This window comes from Mesoplodon densirostris, chromosome 17 (genome assembly GCF_025265405.1).
Source record: "Mesoplodon densirostris isolate mMesDen1 chromosome 17, mMesDen1 primary haplotype, whole genome shotgun sequence".
NCBI classification, from domain to species: Eukaryota; Metazoa; Chordata; class Mammalia; order Artiodactyla; family Ziphiidae; genus Mesoplodon; species Mesoplodon densirostris.
The window spans coordinates 70,071,557-70,089,880 of record NC_082677.1 but is presented as its reverse complement, the minus strand read 5'-3'; positions in this window follow the sequence as shown (position 1 = coordinate 70,089,880).

The following is an 18,324-nucleotide window of genomic DNA, read 5'->3' as shown; positions in this document are numbered from 1 at the left end:
GATGTAGAACTTGAACAACAGCAGAAGGGAACAACAGGACATGTGACTATCCCAGGCATATGTCACAACTTGAAGGGAATAGGATAGTACACATTTACATAGAGAAAATACCATCTCCTCATCTCCTCTGGAAATGGAATCTGACTGCAAGACTATTAGAACCCACGCACAAAGTCAGGTTCAGACTGAAAATGAAACAGGTGGAATTTCCTTGCAAGTTGTTCTATCAAGCACTCCCTGTGAACAAGTGAGCCCCCCACTAGCAATTCAGAACTTTCAGGAAGTGATGGGTCTCGAATTAAAGAGAGAGGAATCCTCTAGGAATGTTATTCAGAGACAGCCCTGGGGCTCCTGGAAGTTTTGCTAGAGTAGGCCTAGGGAAGGGCCCTAGAATCTGCATTTTTAAATTTATCCCAAGTGATTCTAGGACAAGCAGTCCCTAGATTTCTTCAGAAAGCACTGGTAAAACTGCAGAGTCTCAGAAAACGCAGAGTTGCCTTAACTAGGTTATGGGATTTAGGAAATGGATTCCTTCTCTGTTATATTTCCTTTGGTCTGCCCCAAATAAGTCCCAAGACTACACAGTTCTCTTGGAAGTAAATCTTGGAATACCACTGATTCTCTGACCTGTGCCATAGGACCAGAAGTGTTCTGAGAGATGAAAACTTTGACCTCAAGCATCATCCATACATCCTTTCCTTAAGGGGAAAAAAGTATGACAAGGGACATAAAATGCAGAATTGAATTATTTCTTCTGCAATCCTGGATGAGATGCAGAAGCTGGGGAAAAGCAAATCACCAAGGAGGAATCCAGAAACTTGACCATGACCTCTTCTCTCTCCAGATAATTATATACTCCCTTGCTCATTTTAGCCGTTTCACCAAACACCATAAGCCGAACTCTGTGCACGGTTCTTCCACAAATGTTATCACATGAATTACACATAGTGCAGCTAGAGAAGCTGTACAACAGTCCTGAGGTCTTGCACATGTTATTGAGCCTTAGTTTATCATGTGTAAATAGTAATATCCCACAGGTGATTCTGAAGATTAGAGATGATTCAATAAAGTGTCTATCATAGCAGTCAACAGCTTTTATAAATGGTCACTGCTTCGGTTTTTGTGACTATTATTATTACTGTTAATAAGAACTTCACCATATGAATGATGAAACTAGGACACTGAATGATCCCCCTTGACCCATCATCTGTAGATGATAAAGTATTAAATGAAGCTAAACTTCTCAACTCTAACACCTGTATTACTCTGTCTACAATCCCATAGAGAATGTCAGTGGTAAAATATTTTTTAAACATCTATGAACTTTAGTTTAATCACTAGACAGAGCCTAGCATTGCTCCCATGACATTCAGTCAGAGTATGATATACGTTACAAGGAGAGTATCTTAGATCTGGCTGCTATAACAGAACCCCATAGACTGAGTGTCTTAAGTGACATTTATTCCTCAAGTTCTGGAGGCTGGGAAGTCCAAGATCAAGGCACAGGCAGATCCAGTGCCTGGTGAGGGCCTGCTTCCTGGTTTGCAGATGCCTATCCTCTTGTTAATTCCTCATATGGCTGAGAGAGCCAGCTAGCTCCCTGGCCTCTTATAAGGGCACAAATGCCATTCACGAGGGCTCCACCTTCATGACCTAATTACCTCCCAATGGTCCCACCTCCAAATACTGTCACATTGAGATTAGGGTTTCAATATATGAATTCTGGAGGGACACAAATGTTCAGTCCATTGTAGAGAATTAAACAGTCAGAAAATGTGGCTGCTTAGGGTATTTTGCAAGGGAGAGTAGGTGTGGAAAGAAAACTGCCTTTGTGGTTTGACATGAAGAACAAGTGTGAATCTGAGCTTCACTGATATGCATCAGTCACCAGTTATTTTGCAGTTTTTTTATTTACCTCTGCTGCCTGAATTTGACCTATTTTATTTTAGAGTTTTCAATTGTGTATGGTAATCCTCTGTGCAGCAGCTAGAATTTCTTGGAAGACAAAAATACAATAATATTACAGTTAGAAAATGCAGGATTTGGTCAGAAAGAAGCAACAGATAAAGGAGTTAGTTATCGACCCTGCTTCCAACACTCTTTGGCCTCATAAAAGTGCTCTGCAGTGGGACTCCAAGAAGTCCAATTCCCATTAGTCAATGAAATAAGCTTGCCAGCTGGGCTGACCTTCTTTCAAATATGCACAATAAGGACATTACTGGTGGCACACAAAGGGAAAAACAGGACTTTTCCTCAAAAGCAGATCATTTTCTCTTAAGAATCTTCTCCAAGAAGAGCATCTGGACATTCCCTGCTATTTTTTATCACCTGAGGCTACACTTAGCACAAATGAATTAGAACCATCAATTAAAAAGGGATGGGTGACAGGGGGCCCAGGGAAAACCAATTACACAATCATAGACACAAAATTGCAGAAATTATGAAGATGAGCAACCTTAAAAAGTATTCAGCACTTTTATGCAACCCACGTGCATTCTTCAAATTATGCAAATGATTTAATAAAATCAGAATTCATTAAAATGTACATACCTCCACCACCCCATCTCTCCAGGCATACGGCTCCCCAAGCCTACATTTACTCATTTCTCTGTTAATCAGTCAAGGTAACTTTTTAACCTCCCAGGGTTTGGAAAACAGAGAGCCCTAAACCAAAGCAAAAGATGTCTTCCACTGAGTTATGTCAGGAAACCAAAATGAGTTGCCCTTCCATTTTAAACTTAATATTAAAAGAAATAAAGATATTTTCCCTCAATCAAACAGAGATCTGTTCATAAATATATGCATCCAAATTGTCCTACCATCTAGTTTCAAAGCTTTGCAAAAGGAAACCATCTAATATTTAAGAGATTATCAAAGAAACAAAAATGAATAAAAGAAGGAATCAAGGACAGAAGGAAAGAGGAAAGGTAACAGGTATGCACTCACTAATTTGCACTAAATCACAGCAAATGATTTTAAATTAATATTTTCATAACAAGTACTTACTAAAGAAATAGATTTTAATTACTTTCATGTATTATAAGTACTGTGACTTTACAATTCAAATTCAAACTGAACTTTTTGATGTTTTAAAATATATATCTAGTCATTAGCATGAGTTTACAACAGTGTAATCCACTTCTATAAAACTTTGCACAAAGAAGTAAAACGTGACTCAGTGCCTTTGTTTATATTATCAATTTTTTGGCTATAAATATCCTCGTTTCCCACAGAGTGTGGGGATAAATGTTATCCTGTTCTGCCTAACTATCACCAACTCCAATTAGGACAGTTCAAATCCACTGCTTAGTGTTGCAGGATATATTCACAGTATTGTCAGTACAGACCATGAGTTATGTATGTTCTAGGTATGATTTATAACAGTGGTCAAAACCTTCATTACAGTGGCCCATAAAATATTAGCTTATAGTCACTGGAATGCAGTTTTTGTCATTTTCTTACTACGACCATAGATCAGTTATGTGAGCACAGCATCATCCTGGAGAAAATAAAATGCAGTTAAGTAAAAATGGCATGGCTAATGCCCTTTGGGAGCTCCTATTTAAAGTGGAAATACAAGCTTACCCCTGAGAAGGGACAAGAGGAAACAGGCTTAAGTTTCTAGAAAGAGGGGACAAAGCATTTTCCCTCCTGCTCTTACCTCCCCCAGCGTATCCAAGAGGTTGCTAACTGCCAGGTGAACAGGAGACAAGAGTGAAGGAAATGAAGACATTCTGTAGCTGACCATGATCTCATCCCGATGTGGGAGAAGAAAAAGAGGACTGCACATCTGCCTCATTCTTTCTTCTTCACTTAGACTTTTTAAAGTATCATTGGGGCTGCACCAAGAGACGTTTACACAGCAAGATCCATCATCCACTACTTTAAAACAAAGTTAGGAAATTAATTGTTAATAACAGCTGGAAGTTTCTGCTGGAGGTCGTAACAATAGATCCCGAGATAAGGGAAAAATTAAGACAGTTGTCTATTTATTTGGAATAGCACTCCCGCAGCTTTGCAATCACCTCGTTACTGGCTTCTGAGACCCAGTTTCATCCTTCATCTCTTCTAATGAAATCATCAAACTAAACCAAACCAAATTGCTTCCAACATAATCTGCTTGAAATACTCTCAAAGTGTCAGAAATCTAGACAGAATATTCACACACACACAATTTTTTTTTTTAAACCAAGGTGGTGATGTAAAAATATCACTATCTAGAGTGAATCTCAACTCCAGCAATTTTAACAGTAGCTGTGGGAACTTGAGGAAGTTTCTTAATTATTTTGTAAAATAATCAAAGCATAGGCATCACAGGGCCCTGAACTGAGCAAAGTCAGAAACGCTGGGTGATAAGCAACTTGGTGAGGCTGGCTCAAGGTACAGGGCTGGGGAGGGCAAGTGCTAAAGGGGGACCTGTGAGTTCTGAGCATCAGAGGCAAGTGGACAATGAGGTGGAAGCTCAAGACTCAAAGAAGGTGGGAAATGTGATTTTCACTTTGGCTTCATCTCCCCACTCCCTTTTTAAAAATCTGTGCCACGTAGAGATTTTTCTCCTTGACTGTAGCACATTAGCACAGATAGGAATCTTAACATTAACTCAATTATTTATGGATTTTCTTGGATTGTGAAAGTAAAAATAATAATAGTGAAATAATAATAATACATATTTGTATTTCAAGGTGAAATTGAAGGTAACTAAGAAATCTAATTTGGGGGGAAGGGAAGGGAAAAGGAAAGGTAATGCATAAATCTGAGAAAAAATAAAGAGAAAGAATTAGATGGTACCCTCATATATTTAATTTTTAAAAGACCTCTCCCATACTTTAATAAGTGAATGTACAAACATAAAATATACTCTTTTGAATATAACTTCTTAGACTCTCATGTATTCTCCAATTTTTTTCTATGTGCATTAAAAATTTAATTCACAAATAAATTTTAAAAGTTGCACAATGTCAATTTAAATCAAGTTGGAAAAAAAACCTATTTTTTTTTCTTTTTATGAATTTCTTTTTTTATTTTTGGCTGCGTTGGGTCTTCATTGCTGAGCGCAGGCTTTCTCTAGTTGTGGCAAGCAGGGGCTACTCTTCGTTGTGGTGTGCAGGCTTCTCATTGCGGTGGCTTCTCTTGTTGTAGAGCACGGGCTCTAAGCATGCGGGCTTCAGTAGTTGTGGCACGTGGGCTCAGTAGTTGTGGCTCACAGGCTCTAGAGCGCAGGCTCAGTAGTTGTGGCACACGGAGCCTAGTCGCTCCGCGGCATGTGGGATCTTCCCGGACCAGGGCTCAAACCCGTGTCCCCTGCATTGGCAAGCGGAATCTTAACCACTGTGCCACCAGGGAAGCCCAAAACCCTAATCTTTTATTTGTTGCTATAAACTCAAGGCGCAGAGATCCAGGGGAAGTAGTTTGAAAATAGCAAGTTGTTGTGTCACTGTATATTTAGTAATTTTTTACACTAATTGAATTATCTGAAAGCATATACATTATTCATTTTCTGGAGAGTTGAGCTGACCTATCAACAGAGCCTCTTCTGCTGTGACTTTTTAGTGTAAATAAAAGAACCCAGATGCCCGCAAACCTGAGCCCCATTTGCATGGAATTTCACATTCACACACATCTCATTAACTAGGGAAAAGTCTTTATCTGAACTCAGCTACCTTTGCTCCCACATCCCAATTACGATTTTCTACTTGTGATTTCCACTATGCTACTATTATAGTTGAACAAAAGAGAACTCTTTATGTATTTCCAAGAGTTTATAAGCAGCATTGGAGGCACAATACAACCTAGAGACTTTTATAATAAAACATGAAAGGTTTTATGGAAAGAAGAAACTATTTTTTCTTAACTTTGATAGAAAAATTGTCTTAAGAAGTAGCTTTGGAAGTAGCTTTGAACTCTCAAAGTCTATGCCAGCTCAGAGAGTAGAGAGGTGCTGAGCCAAAAATGTTGGGGAGGAAGGGTACAGGGTATTTTTCTTTCTTTTAAGATTTATTCCCACTATTGAAACATCCAGGCCAGGGAGACTTGAATCAGGATAAACTTTAGACATAAATGGGAAATGTCTTTTGTATGAAGCATCTTTTTGTTTACTGTTACTTTCCTGAATACTGTCCTCTGAGTAGAGACCGAGGAGAGAAGGTGGAGAAGAGGATCTTATCCCCCGGTCAGTTAGGAGTTACTGGTCTACACTGTGTGCTCTTTGAGGACAAAACATCCTTCCCTCCGCATTCTACTCTCAGTAGCTAATCCAGAGATAGGCATTGAGTAAGTATCCAACACATGTTTTGTTTCTAAAAGATGGCAATACAGAGCAAGAGTATAACACACAAGTCTGGGCACTTTTACTGTAAAGGGCCAAATAGTAAATACTTTAGACTTTGTGGGTCATATAGTCTCTGTTGAAAGCACTCAGTTCTGCTCTTGTCATGTTAAAGCAGTCTTAGATAATATGTAAGTAAATGGGTGTGACTGTGTTCCAATAAAACTTTATTTATATAAACAAGCTGAGGGCCATATTTGGCCTGTGGACTATGGTTGCAGGACCTCTGGCTTAACATGTACAAATGACCGTCAGTTAGACCTAGTCAGTCTAAAAACAAGAGACCAGTTCATAGGTGGTTTAGAATAGAAAGCTTCAAGGTCAGGGTCAGGACTGAAGTCAAAGGGCTAAGGCAACAGATCTCTGTGGAAGCTGAAGAGTAACTCCCAGCAGAGGCTGCTCTGATATTTTCTCTAAAACTCCAAAGTCATGACTGCTGGAGTATCCTGTCAAGTGTTAGCTAAGGTTATCAGTAGGATTCACTCCCTGGGCAGGGTTCAGTGAGTCTTTTCCCAAACCTTCCTCAGTGACTTGGATGGTTGACTTTCCAGTTAATTTTTAGGTAATAAGAAATTGGAGAATGGGACAAGTCCATGATATTGCCATAATCTCTGTGATACTAACATGTTACACTCTCAACCATTCCCCCAGGGAAATGAAAAAAGGAATAGTCATGGAGGGTGATGGAAAAGGAATTCCATTTTATAAGCAATTATTATGTGTTAGGATCTGAGCCATGTTAAAAGTTGTTCCTGTCTGTGCTCACATAATTCTCATTACAACTGTGAAATAATCATTTCCCTCTTTTCAGGTGAGAAAACTAAGGTTCAGAAATAATTCAGGCAAAACATGGCAGTGCCTTCAATGGTCACCAGTGACACCTACTCTCCTGGGTCTCCTCTTGTCTCTGAATGGTCCTTATGAGGCTTTGGAGCTGTCCTTCTCCCGTCTGCCCACCCTGAAGTATCACTACCCTCTGTGAGGCCAGCTTTGGCTTTCTTCTAACTCCCTACTCTCTCCCCGTAGGGATCTCATACATGTCCACAATGACCACAGGTATGCCGATGATGACAAAACCTCAACCACAGCCCAGTTCCTTCCCAAAAGCTCCAGGCTTACATTGCAGACTGTCTACTCCATCGAAGCTGTGGCATTTCAGATGGAATATATCCAAAGCCAATTTCATTGTTTTCCACCCACAGCCTACTCCATTTCTAACATTCTCCCTATTAGCCCACAGTATCCCCTTCTACCCAGGCAACCATGCTAGAAATATGAGAACCATCTTCAAATTTTCAATTTCCCTTCCCTCCCACATTCAATCTGAGACCAAGTCCTGTCAATTATACTCCTACTACCCTCAAATCTATCTTTTCCTCCTTGTTCCCATGGCTGCTGCATCATCTTTTGTCAGACAGTTTAAAGTTTTCTAACTCTTCACAGAGTGAGCTTTCCAACAGGAAATCCATCCTTGCTTGTGACCCTTCAGTGGTGGCCTCATTGTCTCTGGCAGTATTTTTCAAAGATATTTCCATGGCCATGATCTCAGGGGTCCTGGATTTCTTTACTAATTTACAAATTGTACACTTTTTAATAATAATCCAAAATATAAATGTAAGCATAAATATAGGTATATATTCCAGACAAGCATAAATATAGGTATGTATTCTTGTGACACAGCCATGCCGCAAGATTTCAGCACCTGCTATTCTGTCAGTGCCAAAAATTTCATTAGCAACCAGTGATACCACATTCATCTTTCTGACTATGAAAAAAAAAAAGGACATAGGGGAACTTAAAGTCTTAAAACTTATTCTGAACTTAAAGTCTTAAAGCCAAATGGCATCCCCTCATGATATATAAACATACAAAGATCTCCCTATGGTTTATAGAGAGACACATCGTGAGCAAACTGTGCCCTAGCAACATTAGTGTTGGTGAAGGCATGACAAAGTCAAAACTCCCGCACCCAAGCAGTTAAGACCACGTTCACATCAAAACAGTGTTTTAATTGAAAAAGAAAGTAGTAACATCCCTCCAACTTTGAATTGTAATCGTTTAATTATTCTATTTATTTTTAACTTATAATTTTGTTTTTGTTATATAGGAGCTTTGTATATAAGGAGTTTGTACTTGGTTTTACATGTGTACATATGTAAGTAAGAATGTGATAAAAATAATTGAGGTGAACAATGGAAGTCGCAAGAGCTATTTCCCTTTAAAAAGCATCCATATGGGGCTTCCCTGGTGGCGCAGTGGTTGAGGGTCCGCCTGCCGATGCAGGGGACACGGGTTCGTTCTCCGGTCTGGGAGGATCCCACTTGCCGCGGAGCGGCTGGATCCGTGTGCCATGGCCGCTGAGCCTGCGCATCCGGAGCCTGTGCTCCACAACGGGAGAGGCCACAGCAGTGAGAAGCCCACGTACCGCAAAAAAAAAAAAAAAAAAAAAGCATCCATATGTTACTCAAGTTTAAGAAATGCTGGTGTATAAGCTCAAGTCCAAATGCCGTATGTCGAGTTCCTCCACAATCCACCCACCCTCACCTGCCACTGCTGAATGCACCCTGTAGTTCAGCCATCTCAAATAGCCTACTTTGTCTACTTTATCCTTGCTTTTGTATGCCTGGTGTTTTGCAATTTAGATTCTTCTACTTAATCTGAATTCCATTTAATATATTGACAATATTTTTATTCTTTCTCGTTTCTTCCATCTTCAACTCCAATCAGCCAGGTGAATGTAAATATTGTTTCCCAAGTCTTTCTCAAGGGCAGTATATGCCTATTATAGCACTTAACTGTATGTATTGTAATTATTGATTTACACGTCTATCTGTTTTCTTGAGGTCCTAAGCAACTTGAAATTAGGAATTTTATTTTATTCGTCTTTGCATTCCCAGCTTCTGGTTCATTTCCCAACATACAGTAGCCACTCAATAAATGTTATATAGGTGGATGAATGAAAATATAAATAAATGGATGAATGGATGGATGGATGGATAGATGGATGAATGGGTGAGTGAATGGACTGATGACTAAATTGACATATGGAAAGATATTGTCACTTCAGAGTACAATATATTGGGTTCGCCAAAAAGTTCGTTCGGGTTTTTCCATAAGATCTTAGAGAAAAACACGAACAAACTTTTTGGCCAGCACAATATTTTAAATTAAAGACAACTGAGAAATCACTGTTCTTCCTAAATAACATTCATAGTTTCTTCAGACTTTAGCTCATGGTGTAACAGTATTCTTGTTACCAGAATGGCTCCATATGTAGAGTATGAGCTGTAATCTACCATGAAGATGCTTACACATATATATCAATAAAATTGGAAAACTATGATATTTTAACTTGAGTAGATCTCTGTTGTTTGGATATAGAAAAGAAAACTTTTGGTGATCATCTTCAATCTTAAACTGGGTATTATTAAAAGTTTTATATTGTCTTCAGTGAAAAATACTATTAACCCTTCACATTGTATTTTCTGTTATTTTTCCTTCTGATGAAATTATAAGGGGAAAGAATCAAGCTATATACTTGATGTTCCACTTCAAATAGAATTTGTGAAAGCTAATGTGTTAAAAATGACAATCCAAAGGAGCAATGTAGTTCAGCTTGAATATGGGATTCTACAGTTAACTGGATTCTCCTCCTCGGGCTCATAAACACACATAGATGAGTAGTTAACTACCAGTGGAGGCCAAATGAATACTAACTGTTCTTTGTTTAATTTGTGTTTTAAAACTGCTCATGGGTTTTGCAACTTTTTATATGGTTTCAGCTTCTCATTTGTGTTTGTTGTTTGAGAAATTTGGGCCTGTAGGCAATAGGTTTACACATAAGAACTCGTATTTCCAACCCTAAGTTTGTAACACATAAGAACTCGTATTTCCAGCCCTAAGTTTCCATCCCTCTTCCTTTTGCATTTTAGCCATACACCAAAGGTGCATATTATATATGACACATGGTATATAAAATAGTGTCATTTAAAATATATATATATTATGTGAGTTTAGTATTTCCCTTTATTTAATATATACTCCTCCCTTGACATGTTATTCAGAGAACTTTAAGTACAGAAAGCAAATGAAGTTTGGAAAGAAAAAGGAATATTGTGGTTAAACCCAGTAAAATTTCTCTAAGCATAAAGAATGATGTAATGAGGAATATGGATTATACTAAAGCTAAGCAATATTGTTAACAATATGAGATTCTTAGTAAAGGGGAAAATATGTATAAATACAGTTTCTTTCTTTTTTCTCCTTACCCAGTGATAGACATTGTTTCCGCGAAGAAACAAACACAATGATTGTGTTTTAGGAGCAATACAATGGATTCAGGAACAATCCTAGTTAATCCCTTTGGGCTTTCTAAAAAGTGCTGAAATTGACATAGTAGACCTTACCTGTACATTTATTCTGAACGGTAACTGAATTAATTCACTGATGGCATTTTTTCAGGGCAAGAAGCCTACATAAACATTGGCTCAAATAAATTGAGAGGGCAATCTAGTGTCATAAGGAAGGAAATCGTGCTATTATTCTTAGTTTGCCAAGTGAAAATGGAATGGAAGTAGCACCAACGTGTCTATGATGGCAATTTGTGAAGGTCACATAATTAGTAACTTACCGGACTTAGATTTGAACCAAGATCTGCCTGACTCCCATATTCAGGCAATTTCCGCTGTACTATACCGTGAATTCCACTCTCATTAACAAGCAACACAGGCATGTACCTCTTGTCTAAAAATGCTCTTGTCATGAAGAATCCTGGGTAGTTTTATTTGAGGGAGGGCTGACAAGGAATGTTGTCAGAATCCTGTTTCTCTTTGCCTGGATCCCAACTAAGAATCCTTGAGCCAATTTATTTTCCTGGGCTATATCCCATAGTTATTCACTTAGAAAAAATATTAATATTTTAATAAAAAGCTTAAAGATTGGAAAATTAATCAGAAAGTTTTTGATGTTTCTTCTTAATTTGAAGGCAGAGCCTCATAACCTTATGCATCCCACAAATAGTACTCCAGTAATTAGAAAAAATGAAAAGCAGGAAATTCTCCAATTCCTAAGCTCATTTTGCCTCTAAATCTACCTTGGCCAAGCTCTTTTCTCGCAAGTGTCCTCAGACATAGGACCTTTATACCTCTGTTCCCAGAGGTGTCCCTCCTTGTCATTTACCAGCTATTCTGTTGTTAGCTTCCCTACACCTTTTCCCAAGAGGAACCTCTGATATTGAGAGCCTATCCATTTCCTCCTAGAAATATTCTGTCCATTAGAAACTATTTTCTCTTTCCATAAAATTAGGGAAAAACTAGGTCTCCATCCCTCCTAGATTTGTCTGTTGAGCTTCTCTTCTGGTTTAGACACAATAAATGGCCCTGGATTGAATTGCTACTAAGCAAAGTTTATAAACACAAATGCCCTGTTTGGGAAAGGGAGGTAAGGAGAAGCTTGTCACATCTTTCTACATGGGTATGACTTTTCCTTCTCTTAAAAAAATGGCCATTTTTCAAATCAAGGAAAGACTGCGTGGAGACTGAAGGTTCCAACAATCATCATGAATTACTTGCACACAGGATTTTTCTCTAGGATGGACATTCTGTGTACGTATCCTAAAGGCAACGTAAACCTGATTTACTTAATAAGGCATCATATGCGGTTTTGCAATAATAAATCCAGTAGTAGTTTGCTTCCCTAGCAAAAAACCTGTTTGAAGATGGATTTGTTGTCTTATTCATGTTTGTATTCCCATTAATTAAAAAGTTCCTGGAATATAAGAGATAGAAATAAATATGAATTAAATAAAACTTGGACTCATACATGGATAATCGGTCTTTTAACTAAATGATATTTTAGCAGTGAGGGATGAAAAGATTTTTACAGGTTTCAAACAAAAATCTAGAAAATTAGTTGATGCTTCGATGGGTAGATGTAGTCCTTTTTTCTTATGCCATTCTATTTTCCACCCTCCCCTTTTCTTTTTTAAGTCATTTGAACTGAAATCTTATACCATTGCCATAGGGTAAGTTTAATGTGTAAACGATGTAGAGTGCCCATAACTTGAAAAAGGCAAACAAGCCCTATTTGATGCCAGGTTCCAACTCCCTATTCAGCAATCTTTGTGCTGGTTTCCCCTTATTACCTCGTTGAAACTCTTACTATTAGAGATCTTTTTTTTTTTTTTTTTTTTTTTTTTTTTTTGCGGTACGTAGACCTCTCACTGTTGTGGCCTCTCCCGTTGCGGAGCACAGGCTCCGGATGCGCAGGCTTAGCGGCCATGGCTCATGGGCCCAGCCGCTCCATGGCATGTGGGATCTTCCCGGACCGGGGTACGAACCCGCGTCCCCTGCACCAGCAGGCAGACTCTCAACCACTGCGCCACCAGGGAAGCCCTAGAGATCTTTTTTTATTAAACAGAAATGGTTCCAGGAGGCCAAAGAAATGTTGGGCTCTTGAAAAGGAAGCTATATTCTTACCTGCTCTGACGGTTAGTGCATCAGAGAGCATTCATTAATCAAGCCAACGCTGGGAGGCTACCATGTGGAAGAGTGCAGTTTCCCCAAGGTTTTTGAAGAAGAGAATGGGAGTGACTGAATAAACACCAAGCATCAAGGGAAGCCTAACTTCCTTTGTCTGTGGCTACAGTTATCAGCTCAGGTGATGGGTGAAGCCAGTAGGTTAGAAGGATGAAGAAAAAAGGCAGAGATAGACGGCAAAACAAAGGGAAACACAGACCCCTCTGACAAGGGTTTTTAAGTGCCACCACCTTGCCTGAGATTTATATTCAAAAGACAAAAATTAAGTTTCTATGTGTATTTTTAATGATGTCTTCTGAAAGGGAACAGGATTGGTTTTGAGAAAAGCCCAGTGATATGTCCCAGTCTCTCAGACTTCATAGTGTATGTATTAAACCCTGGCAGAGATTTGTTAAATGCTTAAAACCAAAAAGACTATTACAAAGAGTTTTTCAATACAACAAACAGCAAGCCTGCTTCTTCCCTAGAATAGAACTTGGTTCTTCAGCCCAGAACAAATGCCCATTTGCCCAGAGCAAATGTTTCAGCTGAATTACTTTTGGGACTTTATAAGATGCTGACACATCTTTGACTTTCACATCGTAAATGTACCACCCTAATAATCCCTGTTTAATTACTGTTTATTATAAATGAATGTTCTCAGCATTCCAGTGTGGCATTTTTCATTCTTCTGTCAGTGAAGTTTCCTCAGGTGCAACTTTTGCCCCCAGCTACCAATGATGTGATCCCAGGCATGCACAAATCCGGAACCTGTGGGGAAAGGCACCTGGGACCCTGGAGGCAACATCTTTGTCAATACACAAATATATAAAAACTAAATAGGCCCTTAAAAATGATAGAAGAAGGCACTGCATCTTCAAAGCAAACGTCCTCTAAAGACTGGATTACATATTCACAAGTTAGCATCAGTCCCATTCTGACCAAATTTCCTCTCTGTGAAAGACTGACAGCTAATGAGAATTAATAGGAATAATAATTTCCCCCATCCAGTGGCTCACATCTAATATACACTAGATTGGCAAGACAGAAACACAAGAAATGGATACGAGAAAATCTGTTTGTATCTTCTGAGTGACAAAATATTCTAGAGGTCAGTCCAAAATTGAACTAATTTTTACAATCATTCTATAAAATAACAGCTGGCCTTACTGGAATGTCAAAGGCTGAATGTTATGATGACACAATATGTAGGAATTAGAAAAAAAATCAGGTCAATTAATAATGTTTTCCCTGCAAGGATCAGATGGACCAAATTCTCTGAAATAAATGCCTGTGATAAGCAAGGCTCATGGTAAGACAATGGGCCTATTCATTATCACCAGAGAAGGACGTTACCACCAATATACGAAGCTGAGATTTTAAAACTTTGGGTAATTAATTTCAATCAGAGCTCGATTCAAGGTCAGTTATGTAATACCAGCCATTATTTTCCCTTTGCTACTTTTGGCAGGCATTTTACATGGTCATCCATAAATAATTAAGACCAAAGTATCTGCTGCATCAACTTAACTACTGTAGGGAAATGTAGACGTCCTAGATTTTATTTCATTTGTAATTTCTAATAGAAAAGGAAACAACCTTCTCGGTGTATTAAGAAATGAGTCTTACTTCCTGCATAAACAATACAAACATTTCTTTTTAAGCATTCAGTATGTTCATTTCCATCTGGACCTTTCTAAACTGCTTGAGTAAATTGAGAATTATGAAAGCTAAAGCCTTATGCACATACTGCCAGCATGAAATAATTTAAATCTGAGGTAACCTCCAATTGACAATAGTGAGTCATCAGGATAATGTAATATTTTGTGAGACACATGATGAAATAACAATTTGAAATTTAGCAACATGAATCGCGTTTTCAAAGCATGAGAAGGGACCCTGAGACTCCCCCATTTAGGCCTGGTTTGGGAAAGGCACAATCTCTAGGTTCCCCTTAAAATGAAAAGTAGACTTAACAGGGTTAAGGTTGGTGTATGAGCAGGTCAGAAATTTCATGTACATATATGCAAAACTCTAGACTAATATTACTATGCAGTAGAAAGAACAACAAATTAGATATTATAGACTTTAAGGTAGCTGCCTAATCCAGACCTAGACAAACATAAAATATGCAATTTACCCAATTCTAAGTTGATGAGTCTGCTATAGTAAAGTGAAAAGAACTGTGGGTTTGAATCACAATTTGAGTTAGAACTGTGTGAACCATACAAATTATACAGGTCTGTTGAGATCATGAGGGATTATATATGACAGAGTTAGTTGAAAATCACTGTACAAATTTAAGGAAAAAAAAGGATAGAGGAGAGAGGGACAAGAATAGGAGGATAAAATGAGGGACTAGAGAGTTTTACACTTATATGACCTTGTATGTTTCTAAGGAACAACCACAGTTTGGGGACAATCACCACTTTGACCCCAGAGGGGGTGATTCCACTGATACTGCCAGTGTGAGGGTACACAGATGTACCTACTCACATAGCTTGAGTGGGTTTCCTTTTATGCATTTTCTGTGCAGCCCCAAGACCCAAACCAGTTATCTGGGGGTCCACAGTGAAATTAATATACCTTCGGATTCATTGCCATCATCGTTATCATCCTTATCATTCTCTTCATCACTGTCATCATCTACTAGCTTTGATACAAGAATAATATGTACTTTAATATGAAATTAAGGGCATTAGTCATAGTGACAAAGGGAGATACAGCCCTTACATGTTAGTAGTTAAGAAGAGGAAAGTTAAAGCCCTCACAAAATGATGGGTCCTTAATCGTTGTCTGGACAAATACTGTGATCCTTTTCAAATGTATGTTATTAGCTCTTAATAATATTTGCTAACTTCAGAAAACAAAAGCCCATCCACTTCTCCTCTGAATATCAAAAGATCTTCTCTTTCTATGTGAGTATCCAGAAGCCCCTTCCATCCTGCTGACTAAAGGCAATTCTCAGACGGACCTTAGTTTGAACCTAAGTATAAGAAATCCCATAATTTCAAGGCTAGATTTATTCATAAAAGCAAGGCTATAATGTTGATATAACCAGAAGGTTGGTGTGATCATCCCTCAGCCACCCTACTCCCTTCTGGTAGTGGAGTTCTTAGTTAACAACAATTCCTTTTTTTCAAAACAGCTTTATTGAGATATAATTGAGATACAAAAAAACTACAAATATTCAACATATACAATTTTCAATTTAATGAATTTGGACATATGCATACACCCCTGAAATCATCACTATAATCAAGGTAATAAACATCGATCACTTCCAAAAGTTGCCTCAGGTCCCTTTGTTTTTGGGGTTTTTTTGTTTTTGTGGTAAAAACACCTACATTAGATCTACCCCCTAACACAATTTGTAAGTGCACAGTACAGTATAGTTAACCATAATGCACTATGTTATATAGTAGATCTCTAGTAGAACTTTTTCATCTTGCATATCTAAAACTTTATGCCCATTGAACAACAACTCCATTTTTTTTTCTTCCCCCCAGCCCCTGGCAACCACCATTCTACTCTCTGCTTCTATGAGTTTGACTATTTTAGATACCTCAGAAAAGTGGAATTTTGTAATGTTTGTCCTTCTGTGACTGGCTTATTTCATTTAGTATAATGTCTTTCAGGTTCATCCATGTTGTCATATATGGCAGGATTTCCTTTTTTTATAAAGCTGAATTATATTCCTCTGTGTGTGTGTGTGTGTGTGTGTGTGTGTGTGTGTGTGACATTTCCTTTATCCATTCATCTATAAATGGACATTTAGGCTATTGCCATGTCTTGACTGTTGTGAATAACACTGCAATGAACATAGGAATACAAATACCTCTTCAATATGCTGACTTCAATTATTTTGGATATATACCTGGACGTGGAATATGTACCCAGACATGGGTAGTTCATTTTTTAGCTTTTTGAGGTCCTTTCTTACTGTTTTCCATAGCAGCTGAACAAATTTGTACTCCTATCAAAGGTGTACAAGAGTTCCAATTTCTCCACAACTTAACCAGCACCTGTTATCTGTTTGTTTGTTTGGTTTTTGATAATAGACATCCTAATAGGTGTGAGGTGATACCTCATTGTAATCTTGATTTTCATTTCCCTAGTGGTTAGTGATGTTGAGCACCTTTTCATATACATGTTGGCCATTTGTCCATCTTCTTAGGGAAATGCCCATTTAAATCCTTTGTCCATTTTTAATCTGGTTATTTGTTTTTTCACTATTGAGTTGTAAGAGTTCTTTATATATTTTGGATATAAACCCCTTAACAGATATATATGGTTTGCAAATATTTCCCCCCATTCCATAGATTGCCTTTTCATTCTGTTGATGGTTTCCTTTGTTGTGCAAAAGCTTTTTAGTTTGATGTAGTCCCTCTTGCCTATTTTTCGTGCCGTTTTCTGTGCTTTTGGTGTCACATTCAAGAAATCATTGCCAAGACCAATGTCCTGAAGATTCCCCCACCCCCATGTTTTCTTTTAGGAGTTTTAAAGTTTCATGTCTTATGTTTAAGTCTTTAATCCATTTTGAGTTGATTTTTTTTTGTATAGTATGAGATGAGGATAAAACAAATTCTTATCTCACGTTCTGATTCTGGATTTTAATTTCCTAAAACAATAGCAGAAAATAATACTCAAATTATCCTGAAGAGAAGAACTATATAGAGCATTCAAATTAATTCACACAAATGCATACAAATTCACTTATATTTTTATGTCAATGTTTGTTGTGATCTACTCTGAGCATTTAGAATTGTGTAGACATAAAGGAATCTTGTGATATATGTGTGACTTGAGTACTGTTTGACTCACAGGTCAATCAAATGTGACATTCTGTGCTTACCTAAAATATAAAAGTATTGATTCAACAAAGATGTATTTAAAATATATTCTAGCATCTAGAAAAGGAACACAATAAACCAAAGGGCTAAAATTATGATAATAAAAGGGAAGCTTTTGATTTAGTTTAGTATTTCTCAAAGACAGAAAAAAATTTAAATTAAAATTTTGAGTATATAATGCTTAAATTGAGCTGCATGATTTAAGTTTGCTTTGGTTCATTCTTTAAGTAGAACTCAGAAACAAATTAGCAAGTGAGTAGGTAAGGGAAACAGAATGTAGAGATGGAAGGCAAAGACAATTTGTCCTCCTGAGGCTTGATGCCTGAAGGGCTGCCTTCTATTTCAGAACAGGGTGATACACTTTCACAGAGTAGCAAATTTATCACACTCCCAAGAGGGTGCATGCTATGCCGTTTCCTCCAAAGGGGGCCCCAGAGGTAGCAGATTTATAATAAAAATATTTCTACATTTTGACATGTTCCAGTCTTAAAATCTGGTGGAGCAGATTATTTTTTCACCAAGAATTTGTTATTGCACCTGGTTCTTTCAAACCACTTTTCATCTTTGAAATCCCATCTTTTTCTTTCTTTCATTCTTATTGCTCTTTTCTCTGTACTCTGGTCCATTAGCA